The 22,457-nt window shown below is 36.2% G+C and overlaps 1 protein-coding gene across 10 annotated transcripts in view; it reads right to left on the bottom strand.

Moving 5' to 3' along the window:
* Window positions 1–22,457, bottom strand: part of KCNIP4 (potassium voltage-gated channel interacting protein 4) — a 400,171-nt gene that overhangs the window by 108,693 nt on the left and 269,021 nt on the right. Inside the window, exon 1 of one of the 10 annotated variants that reach the window (XM_019287215.3) lies at window positions 17,079–17,245. The exons of the other annotated variants lie outside the window; for them this stretch is intronic. The gene's annotated coding sequence lies outside the window, so the exon portion shown is untranslated. Of the gene's footprint in view, window positions 1–17,078; window positions 17,246–22,457 lie in introns of those variants that run through there. 10 annotated transcript variants of the gene reach the window in all.

Genomic DNA, 22,457 nt, shown 5'->3' with positions numbered 1-22,457 from the left:
AGAAATCATTATAACGCCCAACTAAGCACAGCATCCTGAGGCTCCTGTAGACGCTGAAATGAGGGAAGCAATAAAATACAGAAACACACAGTCTTGAACCTTGATTGTGTTATGCTGATGCAGGGATCAAATTTTTCTTCTTTAGTAGCTTTGTAGGGTTTACCACACCTTCTATACAATCCATGCTTACAGCTTAGATAAGCAGATATTCCATTATGTACAGCAAATTTGTGGGTCATGAGAAATTAATTTTCAGATGCTTCTTGACATGCACATGGCAAAACCCAAATTCCACAAATGAGATGCCCTGATGTCTTCCTCGTGGTAAACCAACATGATTTGTAACTGGCTGAATTTTTAAGCCATTCTCAGCCATTTTTAAGAATATTTTTACTGTCATTAATACTTCAGGAATCATTTCCCCCCAATAATCATCTGCACACCAGGCTATGAATTTTAATTTCTTTAATCTCCTCAGAAGCAATTTCCGTAGCTTTCCAATCATGTTGCTCTTTTCTGAACTCATTCTAATTAGGCAAAAGAGTTATATAGAAAAAATTTAGTACCTAGTTTTTAGGTATTCAATTAGTGATGAGCAACATTTTATGACAGGCCAACCATAGCCTTAGCATTTAATTAACAACTTCCTCTCAGGAAAATAGTATTAATTATTTAAAAATGTTATGTCTTGTTTATCCCTCAAAAGCAAAGAAACTTGAGCATCCCTTCAGTTTCAGAAGTTGAGATTACAGTTGAGGTACCTCAGGAGTGTGGCCAGATCTCAGCCCACTCCCTCACTGGAACTGATGCTTGTTTTGGGTAATGTGTATTTTCAAACTTATTTTTTGCTAATAGGACAGTGACACATGCTGTCATTCACTGAAGCACACTGAGAATAATTAGGCTGTTCCAAGGCTGCTTGAACAGGTCTGACAGTCTGTTTCCCTGTCCCTAGCATGTTGTCACTTCTGCATTTGCTTTGGTGCTTATCTGATACTGTGTGAGCTTTCAAGGATAATCTTAAATCAGACAAAATACAACCTGACAAAAAAAAACCCAAACAAACAAAAATCAGAGCTTTTGTCCTCAAAATACTTTGCAAGCAGCGCTCATTTCACTTTTGAGTGCTGATCTCATGATTGTAGCCTAAGACTGGCAAGACTCAGGAGGTGAAAGGCCAAGCAATTAAGGAAATGAATCCTGGGTGGTGTTTAACTGACATAATCAGCACAAAGATGTTGCAAGAAGTAGTCAAAACTTGCTGTCGTACCAGATGTATGCAAATAGAAGCGGCAGTCAAGCAGCAACTGCATTTCTCGCTGTGTGGGATTCAACAAGATCCTAAGCTCACATGCAGTAACAAAACAACACAGTTCAGCCCAACTTTGTACGTTCAGCACGGTTTATGACTAATTCTGATTTACACTTCTTAACATAAGCATACAGGATATGCTCACAGAACTAGTACCTCAGAAAGGTATTCCTTAGATTTTCTGATTTGGATCCTGGCTAAAGGAGTAAGTTAATTTTATATTATATGGTGTTCAGCCAACTGGTAAATTCCCTTGGTGAATTCCAGTCTAGTACATTTTTCCTTCCTAGTGAATTACATTGTCTAACACGCCAAAAGAGATATATGAGGTATGTGCTCTGAGTGACAGACCAACAGAATACAGTGGTTGTCTTGCTCCCTCACTACCGGAAAATTGTTTTCTTTCACTTTTAATTGTTTGGGGGAAAGGGAATGCAACTGCAATAAAGGTTAAGCAATACTTGCGGCCTTATTTGTTGAACCGAGTTTCTTTTGTAGCAGAGTGAGGGAATTACTGATCCCCAAAGAAGTTTCTCAGTGGTATTAATAAGTTAAGAACTAAAAATCTTTTTATTGTAGGTGGAGAAGAAAAGTTAAAGTAATTAAACAATTCGAATAAATACAGTAATTTCTCCCCATCCCAAACCCCAGTAGACAACAGATTGTATTGAAAGACATTCTCTATGGATAATTAAGTTCAAAAACCATATTTATCACAATTTTTTTCAAAAAATTTCCTTAATAATTCAATATATTGTTTTTGGGGTTTTTTTCCCCCCCAAGGTACTATTTAAACTGGCTATTTCTGATGGTGGTAAGGAATAAAAGGATGGGATGACAAAAAACTAAGGTGGTTTTATCTTCATTCAGGGACATATAGCAGCAAAAGGCCACTTGAAAAAAGCAAAACACAGAAGCAAAGGGACAGTCTCAACACCCTCAGCCTCCCTGCAACTGTCAATCCCCAGTGAAAACAAATTTAATCTACTCTAGGCATGAAGGAGTTGTCTTCAGCTCACTACTGCATTTCTAAACTTTCTGGTGGTTAAATCAATATATTTCAGAATATCCCTTGTGCTGACAAGCAGTGAGAGTGAGTAGAAGTTGTCAGACAAAATTTGACAGGAGGACAAATTTTATCCCACTCGTGGGAAAGGGGTAATGGACACTCTCAAGAGTACTAGATCCAGCTGTCAGACCCCAGTGGCATCCCCATGCACAGTCTTAATGATTTGTTCAATGATCTCTGCAACACAGCTTTCCTGAAACAAAGGAAGAAAAGGCAGGTACCACCACACATGAATGTGTAATACTCTAAGGCTATCTGTAGCATTTTATATCAAGAGCTGTTTTGCATAGAATAAAAATATTTAAATGAGACGCATGGTCCCAGGCATAGCTGCACATTTCTCTATGAAGCAAATCTTGGCCAGTGACCCCAGTGATTTGATATAATACATTCTTTTTTAGTTCAAAAATGACCACACTTTGAGAGTTTAGCTTTCACCTTATTATTTTCATTGTATGCCCTGAGCTATCAACTGCCCAGCAGTAAAATAAATGCTGGAAATAACTTTTCTGCCAGAATCATGACCTGATGTATTAAATGACATAAATACAGCAGTAAGAGAACAACTACTATTAAGAAAAGCTTTTCAAGTTTGTGTGCATTTTTTTTAAAGGAGATTTTGTCTGAGGAATTTCTTGGTTTGCATTTGGAAGCTTTCTTGTTGTTTACCCAGTTCTCACTCTGCACAATTCAAATAACATTTCTGTGCAAGTGTTTGAATTTTAACACACAGTAAAGTCAACCTTTAAACAGACACTGCTCCTATATGTAAATATAGCATGTAATATACTTCAGAAAACGTTAATACTGCATATACCAACATATATCAATCCTTATCCCATGTAGTTCACTAGTAAGGTTGTTGATTTCCCTTATTAGACATAGGATTTTTGTATCTTTAATACTTATTTTGTTAAAATCAGCCTTTTGCCCTTGGCAAAAATTACTAATATCCTTAAATCATGACACTGCAATCTAGTATTAGAATTTAAAAGTTTAAAATTCAAAAACATTATCTCTAGGATGATGAACAAAGGAAAGGTGGTATAGATTTGGTTTTTGCTTAAGAAAAACAGCAAAAAAAGGTTAAAATACTGCCAAGTCTGTAAGACTCAATACAGAAAAAAACCCAAACTAATAATGAATAATGAATATTTAGTCTGTTTAGACAGGCAGGAACTACACAACCTGTGTACACCCTTTACATTTCTTAATGTACTGCTGTCCTTCAACCAAAACCCTCTAGGATATTTAAAAGCAATATTTTATTTCACCAGTGAAAATACATATTATGGATGGAGACTAACTGTAGGTAAATATATACCTGGCATCTAAATCCTACCTTTAGAGATTCAGGAAGAGCATGGGTAAAAATAAAAATGCATCCAGTTATGCCCACATATATTTTTTTAAACTTGTAAAATAAACTGTTTGGATCACAATATGATAGCAAACAAACAGTTAGGAGACCAAACAGGAAAACTAGAAAAACATGTTTCAAGGTGGACGCTTAGAAAATATCAGGTCCTTAATGTGGTGCTTCTGATTCAAAGACGCATTTGTCAAGTGTCTCCCCCAGGCCAGGAATTTAAGCTGCCTGTGCTCAAGGCCAGGTTCCTGGGGAGTGAGAACCACTTGAGAAACTGTGACTACTCATGAGGATGTATGAGACCTGGAAGAGATCACACTCTTTCTCTCAGCAGTTGCTGTCCATTTACATGGACATGGGTGCTCTTGCTCCCATTCAAGGCTACATTGTAAGGAAAGAAAAAATACATCTCATACAAAAAAGTTTATACATGGAGTACAAGAAAATATCTTCTACTTCATAATAACATTTAATATAGAAACAAGTATGTCATGAATGTTTGAGAAGGGAGATCTAAGCCCTATTAACCAACAAGTATGTTTATGAGATGAACACAAAATACTTGCACACAACTAGCAGTCTGTTTGTACATACTGTAACAGAGAGAATCTAATGCACTTTTCATTTTTGGAATGCTGGTCAACTGCAGAATAAATACCAAAGAAGATTTATATTGCTATTGCACTGCAGTATCTTGGGAACATAGGTCCATAAAATATTACACCACTTTCATCAGTCTGCCATCCTTTATCTGTTGTTTTCTTTTCCTTGAGAACTAAGAACAGCTGTTTCCATACAGCTGTAATCATTCTAGCTGTGCCTCCAGGACTTTGTAAGAGTTACTATCTACATCTGTTAAATCTCTTTATATTTTCTCCCAAGTTGCAAATGAATAGCAAATCTGATTCTAAATTTAATGGCACAGATATCTTCATTGTGTTTGCTATTTCTTCCTTCTACCACCACTTTTTTTTAATCTCTTTGCAGATCACAATCCCCCCAATTAAAACCTTTTTATGCTAACAGTTATAAACAGTTTGGTTTCCAATTCTGTATATTTGTGGACACATCAGACACCACTGCTGACACATCAACAGTTCTGCTTATGCTTTTTTAATTCTGTGATTCAATTGTGCTGATTACCAAAATAAAAATGATAATGCTTTACAATGTGGCACTGCAGGAAAGTAAAATAAAAACAACTGAAGTGAGGTAGAAAAACAGCTTAAAGTAGTTTAGCTGAAAAACCTCCATAGGACTAGCTCAAACCAATAAACATCATGCAACTTTGTAATATTAGGTGATCCTAGTTTTATTTTAAAAAACCTTGATGGTGGTCACCCTCTGGAATTGCTAAGTATCACTGAAGCATACCCCTCCCTTTTCAATAGTCACTTCATCATTTGTCAGTAGCTGCAGTGATGGACAATTGATGAAACTCTTAAAGTAAAAAGAACTTAAATTAAAATAGAAGTCCTTTCTTCTAAGTTACCACAGTTACTAAGTTTTGTCTTTAGACAAGTAGCTTACAAAGCCCCCAAATGTAATACTTAGTCTACATAAAATCTGTGTGTACATGTTGGACCATAAATACATTCAACGACAAATCAACAGTGTTTACTAGCGCTGCACGGGCAAGCGCAAACAAGACTTTGATGCTCAGGATCCGCCTTTACAAGGAGACTTAATCCCCGTACCCCATATCCTCTTCCAGTAACGAGCTACTATTCTTCTTCTGAATAAACTCTGACTCCATAATGTCCCATTTGCCAGTGTGGACAAGTATCGACCCTCCTAAACCATTAATTGTGTTTTTTCCTTAAGGTGTCTTTGCCACAAAGAAGACTCAAAAAGACAGACAAAATCCTGTTCATTTCTCAGCCATGTTTTATCTGTCACTGCCTTGGTTGGTGTCCATAGCTCTGCACAGTGAAGACTGCAGCACAGAATCTAAAATTCTTATTTCAAATAGAATTAATAGAAGAAAGGTTTTCTCTTTGCTTGGAAGCTGAAACATCTTTGATGAAGATGCTTCAAACAAAATGCTAAGAGGCTTTATTCTAGTCTAGTTTGTTTCAAATTAATAAAGCAAAGTAAGCAAAACTCAGGTGTGGTTTTACATCTTACTCTGTACATGTTAATCTTGCTAAGATAGCTGCAGTGCAGTTGTGTCACAGTATTACGCCATTGTGTCAAGGCATTGTGCCATTTCCAATTCATATATTCTTGCTAGGTAAGTACTGCAACAGCAAAGAAATTTTGTTCAGTACTGCCACCTGCTAATAAGGAAACTACTATGTACCAAAATTTTGTGCTGAATACCAGTTCTGCGAATGGTATTTTTGCTAATAATCACTAAAATAACTGATAGGAAAAAGAATAGCTATTTTTTTTTGTTTTATTCTTGCATATAGAATATCACAATGAGGTTGAAACCAACGGATCCTTTGATGCTATGCTGTTTCAAGCATAAAGTACAAATTAGGAAATACCAGCTTGTATTGCTAATACATGGGCAGAGTGAATCAGGCAGTCAGTAATAGCTGGCTGAAGACCATTAGAAGATGCAAATAGTAAAAAAAGAAAAAAGTAAGCTTTTTTTTCCTCCTAGAGATTTTTCACTTTTTTTCCCAGGTCATTCACTATTCCACTAGGGAGGGACCTGCTTTTCTCCCTGAACAGAAGCCATGGGAAATGTGAGGGACTTGGGCACTTTCACCCTCCCATCAGGTACATTTCTGGTGGGTCACTGATTTCTTACTGGCCCTCCCAGAAGAAAAAAATAAAAAGGAAAGTTTAAATTTACTAGGATATTGCTGATATCATTATTTGTTAATATTGATATAGGCTCTACCTTTTACTCCAACTCAAGTAGTTTGATCCAACTTTATACGAATGTACGGCCTCCAACTTCCAAGCAAGAAGGAAGGTCTGGGCACAGCTGCTGATATATACAAAAGCACATTCAAAAGACAATTGTCTAATCAGCTAGAATTTGTAGTCATTAATATCCAATCTCCCAGCACATTTATTATGCATCCTGGCATGTTTTATTAGGCGATTATTTCTTTTTCTAGTACAGTTATTTAAGTACAGAATGCAGCATGGTCAATATAGCAGGAAGGATTACTTGCTATAATGGCTTAGAGGCTTTCTTTTACCCACCCTTTCATGCATTCCAGCAAGTATACTGCCAAACTACCTTAAATTTTATGAGGCATTTATCTAAACAAATGTAGAATAGAAACTTGATCACAGTGTTGTGAAGAAAAATCCTGCCCTGACCATTCACTGTACAAATACTGAACTGACCTGGAACTGTGCAAAGTTTAAAATATTCTTTTCCATTTCTCTATATTCTTATTACTAATATAATTACAGTGCACATTCAAACGTTATTAATTCACATAAAGTGCAGTAACCCCCGCTGTTTTAGCAGCAGCATATCCATACTTATACAAATGCAGTCTTTCCTGCTGCTGCATTACATTAATGATTTTCATAAATAATCATATACTTTAAAATAGCTTTATTTCACTGTCTTATGCAGTAGGAAAAATCAGCTAAGAAAAAGAAATTTATTTTAAATTATTCATTAGTTCTATACATTCCCACTGCATCTTTATATTAAAACAATTATCAATGAATGAAATTTCCCTGAGAATATGTAATATATTTCATCAAGAAAAAATCACAGTTATTAATAAATTATATTTGAACGTTTTTTTCTGCTGATTAGCTGCATTTTATAACTAAATTCCTTTCTTACAGGAGTTGCTAGGTATCTCGCTGTAGAGCTGACATGTGAACATTCATAACCCTTTTCTGTTCCCGTTTCAGACACATCCTGCCTGTGTGGATCATCCTTGTTATGCTAAGTTTCATACTGGGTAATAGGGGCAGACAATCAGGATCATTGCTTTTGGAGCTCTCTCGAAAGCAGGTACGGTATGTTTGACATGTCGCTCTTTAGAACAATTGAAGTTTTCAAACACTGCTTTTGCTCAGAGCCTGTTCCAGTGTTCTCATCATGAACATGTAATTTAGAACCTTATGACTTCTCTGCTCAATTGCCTCAAAACTGGAGACAGCACTAAGATATATTTAGGATGATAAATGGGACATGATAGAAAAGATCAAAAAATTATTCTGATTTAAAGGGTAAAAACTGTGAGCAATCCAACTCTAAGAGCATTTATTTCCTTATTTCATTTTTCTAAATATCTCAAAGAAAATATTCAAAGAGTATGAATTCCTGGACACAGAGACATCAGTAATAACTTTGGTATTGTTTCAACTAAATTAATGTATTCACCTACTGCAGTTTAAGATTGTGCCATCAACACATAGCTTAACAAGAACATGCTTATATGGGCTGTGTGGATTAGTTTTTGATTATTAATGAAAGCTTGATGTCTAATTAATTTAAATACTATGAATTGGTAATCTAGTTTATATCTCCAGATATAGACAAACCTGAAATAAATTGTAACCATATAACATCTAAACTAATAACATCTAAATTAATATCTTCCAATGTGGTATTAATGATTTAAATGACAATGCAGAAATGGTTCAGCAGTCTTGTGGACACATCAGATACCACTGCTGACACATCAACAGTTCTGCTTATGTTTTTTTAATTCTGTGATTCAATTGTGCTGATTACCAAAATAAAAATGATAATGCTTTACAATGTGGCACTGCAGGAAAGTAAAATAAAAACAACCGAAGTGAGGTAGAAAAACAGCTTAAAGTAGTTTAGCTGAAAAACCTCCATAGGACTAGCTCAAACCAATAAACATCATGCAACTTTGTAATATTTGGTGATCCTAGTTTTATTTTAAAAAACCTTGATGGTGTTACTTGGCTGTTACTGTCAATTACTTATTAATATTCAAATAAAAAAATAAACTGTATTATTATTCATCAACTACATAATTTTTGAGTCCTATTTCCTAGTGAAACTTTGTTTTCACCCTGAACTTTTGCTATGCCCACTATGGTATGCAGCTTAAATTCAGATTCTCATATGAGATAAGAATAGTTTCCCCCGGTATATTGCATAATTTATACACTTTTTAAAGACAGTTATAAATATGAATTACCTGACTGACCAGAGAACATCTATAACAGATGTGGTGGTATCTTAGCAAGAAATACAAGATTTACTATACATAGACAGAATTGGTAGAGAGGACTGTCAGCTTTGTAAAGACATGAAAACTATCTTTTTACCCACTGGAAAAAGAGAAAAATGTGTCCACATATCTCTGTTCTGGGTTATGATTTCCTTCAGCAATCAATTCAATTACAATGTTTTCTGACGGTGCATCTTTCATTAATATTACTCAGGAGTGTAGAGATTGAAACAGTAATACTTATTTAAACAAAAAAGATGATTTTTTTCAAAGAAAACATTTCTGAAATGCTGTTCAGATTTTCTTGCAATCTGGTAGCACTCTCTCAATGTCGTCTGATAGGAGATGCATTTAATTTCATGCAAGTATTTTGCTGATGGACGGTTGAAAAGAAAACTTGCTGTAGAAAAGGGCTGCAGGCAGAGCGCCATAGCTTGTGAACAGTAATCTGCTGCACTGGTTGGTGTGGTGGGAAATGTTGCAAAGTTCTTCTGAGGAAAAAGCAGTATCCAAAAACATTATATGGTTTACTAGAACTTCAATCAGTAAAAGAAAAAAATGTCATGATTAATGATACCAAAAGTTGCAGATAAATCTGAATGTATTAGCACTTTTGAATTTTATTGCTTATATAAACTAACTTGACTCAAAGGAAAAGTATAGCATAACAGCCTGAAACAAGAGTAGAAATGATTTTAAGAAATTTCAATGATGTCTTAGTTGTTATCACAACTGACTCGACATTGTGAGAAAAGAAAGGAGACCGCTTTAGTGGCTGCAGTAGGGACTTATAACTGATGTGAAGGAAACACCTAACCTTTAGAATGACAACGTGTTAATGAAGCCAAAAAATCTCTCTTGATCTTTATGACTTACCAGGAGACTCACAAATCAATGTCAAAACCCTAGACTGTCTCATCAGTGCAGTGAAGCTCAATGACAAGCCAGGTACTAAAGTAAGCATACTTCATAACTCTCCTTCTGATACTTACTGAGATAAAAAAAAGGTAGTCAGGATCCATTTAACTCTAGTATATTAGCAAAATAATTATAAAGAGTAAATTCTGATGACTTTCTGGCAGGGAGAAGCCATGTACTCTGTAAGAGCTATACAGACACAAGCAAAAGTTAAAATATTACTTCCACGACTTCAAATAAATAATTGGCAGGTGCTTTGAGCCACTCCAATAATGCATAAGTCACCAAGATTATCTTTGTCTTCATAGAGAACGGAAAAAGTTAATCAATAACATTTCCTTTTACTGGGTATCACACTAGTCAAACACTCTAGCTGAAAATCAGGATAATACACTATATGCATTGCTTTTATTTCTACATTGTTTTTCTTTCACCATGATACAGAGGGGAAATCTTGCTGAAAAGCCAAGCCAAAATATCTAATGATCAAAATGTAAAATTCACTTAGTGAAAGTGCATTATACTCCCATGTGTTCAATACTCATTCATAAGTAAAATAGCTGCAGTTTGAGTTACTTTAATGGAGGGCATCATGACTTAATTTTTTCAATGCAAGGGCTGTATTTGCTACATATCTAGCCATTGAGCACTTCTGTTGGATTATGAACTAAAAGAAATTTTCAAACCTGCCATCTGTGCTTTGACCTTATAAAGTTCCCACCGTTAACCTGGCTCCTTGTTGAAACTTATCAGTTCCCTTTGAAGGTGCCAGTGCAGGAGGCACAGCAGGACAGAAGCATCACCACCTGAGGCACTCCTATCAGCCACTGAAGCCTTTTGCACAGTGATGGGTGTGAAAACCAGCATCATGCAGAGTTCTGTCACATATGCTACAGCACACCTATGGATTCACAAGTTAATAAAATTAAATAGTCCAAGCACATGAACTAATGAAAGTGATTATTTAACAGAACATAGCCAGAGTCCCAAGTGCATTTTTAAGGCTCTGATGGCCTTAAACAGTCTCCCCTGGGATGTCCTACCCAATTCCATGGGTCCAGGGGGCCCAGTTCAGCTCTAGCTTGAGCATCTTGCCTGAAGTGCATCATGGGTGCACCCATATCTGTCCTCATTTCCTTTGAGCCTGTTAGAAGCATCCATGTCTTTCTGTCTCCTCTGTTCCTGACTGGACTTTCTGGATTGACCTCCTAAACCTGACTCATTACATCACCTTCTTTGGTGACATGTTGATGGTTGACAGTGACTCTTTCCATCAGCACACCTGCTCTGTTCAGCCCCTTTTTGGACCCATTCCATGAGAGCACTGCCTGTGCTGGGAACAGCATCAGCTCCTGGCCTACCTCCTTTATGAAAGCAACCTGTCCCTTTTGATCCCTGATGCTTGTTTGAACTTCCTTTTCGTCTTCATACTGCCAAAACTGCTTCCTCCCACCCCACTTTTTTTTAGGAAAAAGAAAAGAAAGAAAAAAGCAAGTGCTTTCTGGTAAGCCCATCAGCTCATGTCTGCAAAACCAGAGAATGATGAAAAAAAATTAAGAAAAATCCATTAATGGAAAGTAGCACAGAAGCAACACTTCCTACACTCACAGACCAGTTAAGTGAACTTTATTTTTCTTTAAGAAATATGAGATATGAGGTTATGTGCCCATATAATATGAAAGAAAATGGAGGCTTAAAAGTACACATACAGTTTCTTGCTGTTATGATACAGAGGTGAGACATGGGAGCATTAATCCTACATCAAATCTCTTTATACTGGTATTTTAGACCATAAAAAATTTACACTTGCAAAGTCATTAACATCCTCAGGAGATGCCAGCACACTTTGAACAAAAAAAATTTCCCAAGGAAACCCCAAACCACTCCATATCAAATCCACCTCATTATGAATAGATGCCTGTCAGATAACACCACTCTTTCCTCTCTGCAGTTCATTGGTATTCTCCACCACCCACAGACCGCTCTTTCTGCTCTCTTGATCAAGCAAAGCTACTTCTGCCTACTCCTGCTGTCAAACACAGCTCTTCAACATGCACTCAGTCAAACCAAAGCACACTAACAGCTTCATACACTCAGCTTGCAGGAATGCACGCTGACATGCTTCAAAATATGTCCTATGTTACCCAAGAGAAGGAAGGGTTACTGAATGCTGTTTCTGAACAGTCTCTGTCCACCCCAGCCCTTAGGCTACGAAAGCTTTCCCAATGCAATGGGTTGTATGAAGACAGTGGGGCTGTTACAAATAGCTCTGATCTACCTACAGAAACACCAGCAGAGAGAGCACAGGTAACACTGAGGGGTGCTGGTAATGGCTGGAGGTCAGCTTCTGCTATGGAATTAAGGGAAGTATCCAGTGGCGTTGACCTCAAAAAGTGCTGGTTGCTAAATTAACTGCCAAACTGGTGCAAGCATCAGAGGAAACTTGACAAGAGCAAATATGTTCTGCTGTTTTCCTACAACCACATATAAAATCTTCTTCTAAACTAATACAAGAGAATTAATTAATGATGGAAATCACTCTACCTAGTGAAAAGCAGAATCCTCTCACATTTACAGCATGAGCATAATTAAAAAATGAAACAGAACTTTCAAAAATAATTCTTATGAAATGAGACACTAGAAATTATGTTGGCTGTTGTGAAGAAAGGAGATCTGTTTCTGCTTTGTACTAGCAAAATGAGTCTAGATTCTATCAGAAGTTTGCATGTTATGAAAATGTTAAGAAACAAATATTCCAGTTCCCCACCAGCTTAAGGGTCTCCTCTGAGCTCACTTCTGTTTATCAGTACCTTGTATTAGAGGACCCAACACTGGATGCAGCACTCTAGATACAGTGCAATGAAGGTAACAGTCGCGTTCCTCAATCTACCGGCTGTGACCCTTCTTGTTAATGCTCCCAGCACTGTACCAGTCAGTGCACTCAGCTTCCTGTACACCAGGATTCCCCAGATGCTCTCCAGTAGAGCTTCTCCCAGTAGAGCTGTTCCATATATTCCTTCTTATGTGCAGGATTTGGCATTTTTCTTTATTGCATTCCATGAGATTCCTGCTGGCCCATTCCTCCAGTCTGTGTAGGTCTCTCTGAACAGTGGCTCATCCAATTTTGGCATCACCTGCAATCCTGTTACCAGCACATTACCTTGCAGGTTATTGACAGAGCTGTGAAGCAGGACAGGTTTCCTGAGAGATTCTTGATGCCTCTTGTCATCATCCTCCAGGTAGAATACAACCCTAAGCCTAGGGATCCAAATGGGATCACTTTTTTGTTTATCCAGCTCATTGTCCACCAAACTGTGATTTCCTTAATATAATATTTCAAGTGCAAGCACACTTTCAGATACAGTTACCTACAGATAGAAATGAGCAGAAGTACAGAGCTGCTGGCTGAATTCCATGCCTGGCTGCATTGTTAGATCTTTAAGAGTAACTTGAAGAGTGTGACAGAGATATATTACTGCCTGAATAACTGCAGGATCAAGAGTTTATCTGAATAATTTGACAAAGTACTTCAGCAGAAAGTGTGGCCTTCTAAAGTTTCCAAGACCCATTCCTAAGACGCATTTTTCTGCAGTCTACATAACAGGATAGGTCATAGTCCAAGACGCACTTTTTGTTAGAAAAAAATCTTCTAATTTTCAAACAAATTCACAATCACTCTTTCATTTTTGTTACAGCTGTCTTATTGACATGTTTTACAATGATCTTTAGAGATCAGCTAGATTACAGGAGTATACAAGAGTACCAGGAGCTAATGTTTCATTATAATTAAAGTACTTTAGATACACAGGCAGAATAATTTCCATTCCACAAAGCAGCAAGATGCAGTAATTTGCTGCTGAGTAAATTAAGTATGTAACTGAAACCCCCAAATATACAAAATCAAAAGCACGTATGAATGAGACAAGATATTTATATATTTTGAAATGCTACAAAAGATGCTAGCTAATTATGTTTACTCCAAAATTTTAAAGCAAATTACAAAAGAAAGAAATTCTTATCAATTCATGTAAAGATGACACTAATTGCTGCTCCCACAAATCAACAAAAGTTGACAAAAAACAATTAAATTAATGCTATAAAATTAAAAGTATAGCAAAGAATATATTTTTCACTTGTTAAAGGCACAATACCTAAATTTAATTTTGTTGTTCTAACTTGTTTTGAACATTGCTGGCCATCCAGTGGGGAAAAAAGCTCTCCTATTCAATACCTTCAGAGTATTGAATATATCTTGGTACCTCATAGCCCCTTCTTATCGCTGCTCTAGTTTAAGAAAATTAAAAAATTAGTTTATTTCTTCTGTGGTTATTTTCCCAAACTTAGTCCTTTCTCTGAACTACCAAAGGAGCCTATGTCTACCAATTTTTAACACAACAATCTGCTTTTCTCCAGCAGCATTTTTTTTCTGTCTGCTTTTGCTTTTAGTTTATCAACTCTTCTCAGAATCTCAAGAAGAACACATTGGAGACCGATGGTCACGGACTGGTAGCTTTCTGCTCCACTTTTTTTTCATACAAATTTCCACATTATTTCCATAAAGCCTGCTTAACACTGCAGTGCTTATCTATTAACTGCAGGATGTATGAGAGTACATGCACATTTCTAACAAGTGATGCAGAAGCACCTGGTTTTGCTATTGCTAAGCTAAAAGAATACAGAGAATGGTAACTTGCTCTGTATTACACTCCTCCAGAACATCTTCAGAGAAATAACCAAGTCCACTTTTAGAAAACACAAGGGTTTCCAGCAAGATTTTCCATTCAGGGAACAAAAAATACTCCAAATATTTTAGCTGTGTTTTACTGCGCTTTCAATTCTTAGTCCATTGCTAATGTTACATGAATAAGAAAAATGGGCACAGATTCTGTAATACTGATGAAGTGAACAAATGAAGTCAACTCCTTTTATTGATCATGTAGATTCATTGATTTTCACAGTGTTAGTCAAGAGAAGATTGTGGCTCAGTCTTTTCCTCATTTTTATCTTTCTGATGAACACATAGAAAAACAGAGCATGGAGTACAGACTCCAGTATAAAAGTATGATTTGCTTTTCTAAGTTGCTCAGCTGGTCATAGTTTCAGAAGCTATAAATAAAACCATAAAAGAATCAAATCTATAGATCCCAAAGGCCATTTACATGTGAGCATTACTCATATAATGGGACACTTAAATAGAGTGTATTGGCTTTTTTCCCTTTAGACTGCAAGATGTAAGATGAAAGACTGCAATTAGGACTAAAAAGAGAAACAAAACTAAAACCATTTTAACATTTAAACATTACAAAATCTTAATTCAATTGATCCAATTTTGAGCTAAGAATAAAATTGCAAAATTTATAAGACAGAGTTTTTTATACAAAAGTTCATATTACCTTGCATTGGCTAAAGGATTTTTAAATAGCAGTATCAAATAACTGCATTTCCCACTTCCTTGTGTTCTTTTATTGCCATTAAAAAAGCTTTTTTTCTTACTCAAAAAATTATCCAAAGGACATAAGAATAGTAATATTTTGCAATCATTGTTTCAGAACATACTCTAGTATGCTTTCAGTCACACCCACAGAAACTATAGCATGTGTTCATTATTTGCAAAATCCTGTTCCTAGCCCTATTACAAAAAGAAAGAAAAAAATTGAGCTTCCCCATAATGCCAGGAAACATTTACCATTTACAAGCTTGAAAGAAGAAAGCTTTCTCATTTATCTGAAGTGCTGAATTAACTGTACAGTAACTAAATAGTAAGAAACAGTAATTTAGGAAAACTTGTTTTCACCTGACTGAAACTCCAGAATACATTGGAAAAAAAATTCAAGTACAATCTTAGCTTTTCAACATACAAAAAGGCTCCAATTTCTTTATCAATTTGTTTTAGCTTAAGTTTCCACTTTAGTGTTTTGTTGGATCAGGAAAAGACATGCCTATAGACTGAAATCTGTTCTTAGTTTTAGGTAACTTTGAACTTGAGGCTTGCAAACCATCAGACTAGTATTTTTTTTTTTTTTTTTTTTTTTTTTTTGCAAACTAATATGTCCTAAACATTAGATTTTTTTTCTTTTAGGACAGATAAAATTTACTAAATCATCATCCTGAGCATGAAGTTTATTAAAATTAGAAATTTGATTGAATACCACTTTTCAAGTATCACCGCTTTGTTGTATCAGTGTTCAGAGAAAACAGGTTTGGAGCCATAATAGCAGCCTGGGTGGTCTCACTATCACATGGGAGCTGCTGGAGCAGCAGTGAAGGTACTGAATATGATCTAGCTACAAATTTTTAATCTGCAAGTATCACCATCAAATTGTTTAAACTCCTTCTCACAGCCTCAAGGAAGCAGCATGAGGCAGCATTAGAATGATGGCTGCCAGCTTTTCCGGTGGTGTAAGTCTTTCTTTTCATCATTATTAGATCAACATTTTTCCAAGTTAACAGAATGACTTAAACAAATAGTTCAGTTGTTTGAGCTGGACTTTTTTTCTTTTTATTTCATTATCACATTTTTATATAGGCAGACAAACACTAAAGATCAATTTTATCTAAAATTTAATCATTCGGTATTACTGTAAATCCTCTTTGCTTCGGAAAACCAGAGAAGGACATACCTGATGTAGGTGAGCTATAAAATTAAATAGACAATTTCCAAATATTTGGCAAAGCATTTCTTCTAAGACAAAATTGATTAAAAAAAATGAAGAGACCATCAGAATAGGATTCTCCATCGGGCAGGATTGCTCACGGAGTAAAATGCAGCTTTTATACTGTTAAATCCCTCAGCATCAAAAGATTAAAAGCTAGTTATAAAATTATTGACTTCAACATTCACAGCAATCCAGCACCAAAAGTAAGCATTGTTCATTCTCAGCACACATTCAACAATCCTTTTAATGAATTGAAGAAACTCCTCCTTAAAAATTTGGGATTTATTTTATTCCTGTTTCTTTAGGAAAACTGTCTTGAAACGTCATTGCTTCCCAGCATAAGCTCTCACAGAGAGTTTAACCTATTACTTATACCAGCTTAATCCTTTACCTTAGATAATTTTTTTTCTCTGTCTTGATCATATGACTCCTGCTTTTTTTTGCTGTGCTAGCTTCCATACGAGAGTTCTCCATCTCCCTTGCTGTCCAAGTACATTCATTACACTTCTGCCACTTTGAATTCATCTCTCAACCTCTATCCCCATAAACAGCATGTCATAAACCAAAATGAACTGTCACAGGCTCTGATCCTTGTATGAAACAGGCCACTTACCCAACAGTCACAGCCCCAGATATAACAGGGCAGGAGTTATGTCCACAAGTCTTAAATTCAGTGGGAACACCAGTCTCTCAAAGCCTTCCTCATCCTTCACCTCAGCCACTCTGTAGTAGCAGCTACACTGGTCATGCCAGCATGCACTTCAGTCAAATTCACCTCATTTTGAGTATTAAAACTAAAAAACAAAATAAATAAACAGAATACATGTAATTGAAGTGCCTAATGGTGCTTGTCACCTTCTACAAAATAACCTATTCTCACAGAGATTGTGGTACTACATTTTTGAAACTAGGGTGGTTCCTATCTCTCTTCTGTCTGTATTGCTGCAGCTTATGACAGTCACCTCAGGGGGAGAGACCTGCTTTCAAACCTGCCCAGTACTCAGGGCAAAGCAAGGATCACCTCCAAGGCACCTACCATACTGACACGCACATTTTTAGGATGCCTGGCTGGTGTTTGTCTTCTCTTCTGCACTTAAAACACCTCAAAACAACAAAACCAAAACAAAACAAAAACAAGGTACACAATGCCCCTCAGAATTTATTAGGCCAGTAAAAAGGAAGTGTGAGCATAAATTCATAGGCACTAAGTTGTTAAAATATTATATGTCATTTTAGACTGGACGCAGAAGTGCCTTCTACCTGGGCTGAGAACAATGCTAATTTCAAGCAAAAAACCCAAACAAAACACACCCCCTACCCCCCCTTCCCCAAGCAAACAGAAAAGAGAATCACTCAACACATTTTGGTGATTGTTAAGGAAAAGTAAAATGATTTTGAGATGTCTGTCAGACAAATACACAGTCTGGAAAAGACTGGAGAAAGCTGTTTAGAACTAAAATGTTTTCGCCTTTTCAATCCAATATTACAGTGGTTTTGAGCATAACTGCAATAGGAAGGGTACACCTGCTCATTACCATCTGTAGTATTTCCTATTCATGGCAAGAACAGATGGAGCCTCAGTAATCCTCAGCAGATCTTATTGATCTATGTTTTGGAATAACATCAAAACCAGAATACACACGATTTCATTGATGGAAAAAACCTCAGGTACTTACAAAAACAAAAGGCCAAGATACAAAAGAAGACAGTTTTAAAAGAACTTATTTTTCTGCACTTATTTATCCTACTAAGGTCTAAAACTTTATTGAAAAAACTTCTATATTTAATAATTTTAGGGGCTTCTTTTTAACAGAGTTATTTTAGTTTGCAGTTTTGTTTCTTGGATGGTTTATGTTACAGCTGTGTAACAGCAGGGCAGGCAACTAACCACATTCAGAACATATTACTATTTTTAAATAGCAATGGTTAACCAAAGCAGAGAATAATCTCCTTTGCTTGGTATTTCTAGGTTTATGCCCTTCACTTTCTGTCACTTACTGACATCTGCAAATACTTTTTTTCAAGCAGCTTAGATGTAAGGTACAACACAGTTACCCCTAGAACAGTTCATGGAGTGAAGTGCAATCCAACCCACCTGAACTCTTCTGCCTCCCTTCTGCCCCTTTGTTTTTTTTTTTTAAAGTCACTTTTCCCCAGCAGAGTAGTTTTGTCTCCTGCAAATTAATGACCTATGTGAAGGAGAAACCACTTCTGCCCTCAAGTCCTCTACACAGGTGCACCAGGTTGCCAATTTACCATCTGCCCAATGCAAATTCTACATTTTCCAACTAATAGAAACATGCAGCCTATGTGTGGCATTTAGACATAGAGCCCAGCTAAATAAATTAGCATTCTGCCAATGCATACCAGCAAACCTTCAAGCAGAGCCTATTGACTGTGCCTGATTATATGCTCCTAAGAGCCTTGTTACAGTCAATAAAAGGCACATGAGGAATGATGACCGTGTTAGGAGAGGAATACGTTTCCCAGTGAGAGGAATTTCTAAATTACGGTCAGTAAAATTTCAACATAGCATTTATGGTGATCTCTAAAGATAATCCAGGATATCACTGCCCTATAGAGCCACAAGTCAGAATGTAAGCACTTATCCTAGACTTCATATGTAAGCAAACCCTGCTTTGAGTTTTCTACTTTGTGAACCTATATAGGAAAAACAGCAGTTATTCTAAAATGCATAATCGGAAGAATAGTAATTTCTGGCTGTTGTTCTTCAACTGTTCCTGTTGCAGCAGATCAAATAACAGACATGGCTTGCCTATGCAAAACAGCTTATCAAAGTATCAAAGTCCTTAAAAAAGCACAAGCTAAGTAGAATCTTTCAAGTAGCTACCACCAGACAGAAATACATGAAGAAGAAACCTTTTCTTTAAGTAACAGAGTAGGCATTTAAAGGTTCTGCAATCAGGAGTTCATGAAGAGGTCTTTTACTTAGAGTATAAACTTAGATGCCACGTCACATGACTACACCAGTAAGTCCAAGATGATCCCTTAAGGCTGAAATTTTGAAAATCCAAAGTCAGAGTGACTGAAATAGCTGCTCAGCTCCTTTTACTGAAAGCACTGAAGAGGCACATAAATATAGAAAGTTACCTATTTGCCCAAGGTTTTTCCCAGTCCGTTACTTAATTCCTAATCCCAGACTGACAGATCTAAAACTAAAAATGCCGTACTCTATCTATCTATCCTAGATAACTTAGAACCCTTTCTTTAAGGTTGTTCAGTATTTGCTACCCATAATGTTGCATCCCCTTTCAAGTAAACCTCTCCATGTAGTTCACAAGCAATCCTAACTGCACATCAATCCTCATGCAGTGCACTTCCCAAGTGACTCCTCACTCCTCTATTTTGCTCATATCCTGCTACTGGGTTTTGAGAAAGCTGATTTAGTAATAGTTTAACAGCAAGAAGCTGCTAAAAGCATAGGGATTGTTGGCTGCAACTCAGTTACTACCTCCCATTTTATCACACAGTAGTTAAAATGGATTTTGCAATTTTCAGAGTTCCCTGTCTGTTTGAATGCACTGAAATCTTTTTAGTACTTTACCTGAGTTGTCCTAAATAATTTTTATTAGCTCATAAACAATAACAACCATAATTCCTTGAAAGGCTTGAATATTATCAGACTTTTTCTTTTGAGTCTTAAGTACCTTCAAAAATGGGAACAAGCTTACAGAAAAAGGTGCTGGCTAACTATTTAATAAAATATTAGGCTCTAAAGTTTAGATGCAAATTTGGTTTCAAAATGCTTTCTGGTTACTTCATGGTATGGCCTGGCTTGTTTCATCTTTGAGGATGTGAACAAACATAACCACCAAATCAGCTATAAATGTGGTATCCAGAATAATGACCATTTTAAGAGAGACTCTTTCTGTATTCTGAGATGAGCTTTTTCAGTACTACAGAAGTCATTAAATTTTAAGAACCTGGCATTTCAAGTAAACAATACTTGCAGGAATTTTACACAGGCTTTCAGACAAGTGTACTAATGTAAGCAGCAACTAATAGTTACAGTTAACAATAGCTACCGTTCACAGAAACATGACAAATATAATCTTATAGAAATTTATTCAGAAAACAAGAAGTATGTTTTGCTTTCCCACTGCCTTCATTTTTATAAGGAAACGTAAATTGACAGTTATTACTCTCCAAAAGCATTTCAACAATCTTTGAGAAGCTGATCTAAGTCAAATTATTAATTAACAAATAACCATCCGTTTGTTAAAAGAAAAAAAAAGAAAAAAAGGAGAGAGAAAAAAGGAAAAGTCACTAAGTAAATGAAAATTAATGGGTTTGGAGGCTTACTTGTCACTTCACTTCAAATCCAGTCCAGGATCTACTAAACTGACAAGTATCTCTCCTTTGTCCTCAACAGATTTTGAATCAGAACATCTATCTCTGCTCTGGCCTGCCCTAGCAAGGTCTGAGGAAAGAAGTCCAGGATGTTTTCTTCTTCCCTTTATCTTTTTACTAATACACAGCTGTCAGTTCAATCTAATTAATGAGGACTGCTCAGAAAGAGGTAATCTGGAACATAGAAACACCTAGGGCTCTTCCTTCCATTTTAGTGGCATGTTCACTAAACCAGTACCATGTCTTTGTTGATCTTTCTTCTTCTGGTCTAGCAAGTCTGGTAATTTGGGCTCCACCAACCAACCACTTTAATGGCAGCCCTCGAGTTTAAACATCTGTGGGATGCAGGAGACTCCATGGCATACACAGTACAACTGGGCAGTATATTATTTGTATGGATGTATCTATAGCCTGAAATAGAAAAAATGCCAGGTCTCAATTTGAACTGCCTCTCATCTTTCAACTGACACTATAACCCACATGACCTACTACATGGGTAGCCTGACAGATCTAGAAATGAGATCCATGAACATTCTGCATGTAATTAAAAAAATGAAAACAAAAAAAAAGTGTGTGTGCTTATTCACATGCATCCCGTCTCCTTGTTTAAGGTGACATGTGAAGCCCACAAATAAGATTCAGAAGTTGAGTCTTGCACAGACTAATCTGTATGTGCCCAGGTCTCTTGTTGGATTAGGGTTATCACCAATCTAGTTCTTTTTTCCCCTCTGCAGTATCAGTTAAGTTAGACAACTGTCTAAATACCACATCGTATAACTGCAGTTCCACAAAAACCCCCTGAAGTACCTAAAAGGAAATTTATTATCGTTAGCAAGCTCATTGAAATCTTTTGTAAGAGAGTATGAAATGAGAGAAAAGAAGATTAAATATGTCTTATTTTGAGTGACTAAGCCCCAGTAAGAAATTAATCTTGTTTCAGCCAACATTAATTGCACTTTTTTCAGATGTTGGCACTTGTTTAAAAACTGTGACTCTTGGATATATCAACTGTGCAATCTGGTATGTTTTAGAGCTATTCTTAAGAATATCCAGAAATCTCATGGTTAGTATAAGAAAGCACATAATAATTACAGTAATTTCCCATAGAAAAAGGGAGACTTCTGCCTCACTGAAATTCTACCTTACAGTACAGATTTGCACACTACTGCAGTTTGAAACTTCATTTCTATAATATGTTTGGAGTTCCAATTTTTTTTTCTCCAGATACAGACAGCATTAGGCAGCTGTTTTGCAGAAATGCTGAAAGAGAAAGCACTTTTTTTTGTTGCTAGGCCTTCATTTACATATGTGCAGAAGACCTAGTACTTCTCATTAATATGTTACAAGTCCAGTGAATCCATGAAAATTCAGACCATGTAAACAACAACAAACTCATTCCAGTTATCCAGAGAGCACAGTATGAGCTTAAAGACTCAGCTTCTTAAAACAACTTAAAATACACAATTAAAAAATTCACATTGCAATTTCCTCACTTTCAGTGCCATTTAGAACATTGGCTTTGCCCAATAAGCATACAATTGATACTTTTTTTTAACTTAAAAAAATGCTTTAGAGAAAAAGAGATAAAACCCCAAAGAAATTATTTTAATTTAAAATTATC

This window comes from Corvus cornix, chromosome 4 (assembly GCF_000738735.6).
Source record: "Corvus cornix cornix isolate S_Up_H32 chromosome 4, ASM73873v5, whole genome shotgun sequence".
NCBI classification, from domain to species: domain Eukaryota; kingdom Metazoa; phylum Chordata; class Aves; order Passeriformes; family Corvidae; genus Corvus; species Corvus cornix.
The sequence above is the reverse complement of the archived record's forward strand: the minus strand, read 5'-3'. Positions and strand labels throughout refer to the sequence as shown.